We start from the raw sequence: 327 nt of genomic DNA on the forward strand, positions 1-327 counted from the left end.
GGTAGTACTAAGGAAGCTTCATCTGAAGAAGAAGCTTATGATCCTGAGAACCCTTCAATGGAAGAGGTAAATTACATGGGAGAACCCTATGGAAACACCTATAATCCTTCATGGAGAAATCATCCAAATTTTTCATGGAAGGATCAACAGAGACCTCAACAAGGTTTCAACAACAATAATGGTGGAAGAAATAGGTTTAGCAATAGCAAGCCTTTTCCATCATCTTCTCAGCAACAGACAGAGAACTCTAAGCAGAACAACTCTGACTTAGCAACCATGGTCTCTGATCTAATCAAAACCACTCAAAGTTTCATGACTGAAACAAGG

The sequence above is a fragment of the Arachis duranensis genome, chromosome 1, assembly GCF_000817695.3.
Source record: "Arachis duranensis cultivar V14167 chromosome 1, aradu.V14167.gnm2.J7QH, whole genome shotgun sequence".
Classification (NCBI taxonomy): Eukaryota; Viridiplantae; Streptophyta; class Magnoliopsida; order Fabales; family Fabaceae; genus Arachis; species Arachis duranensis.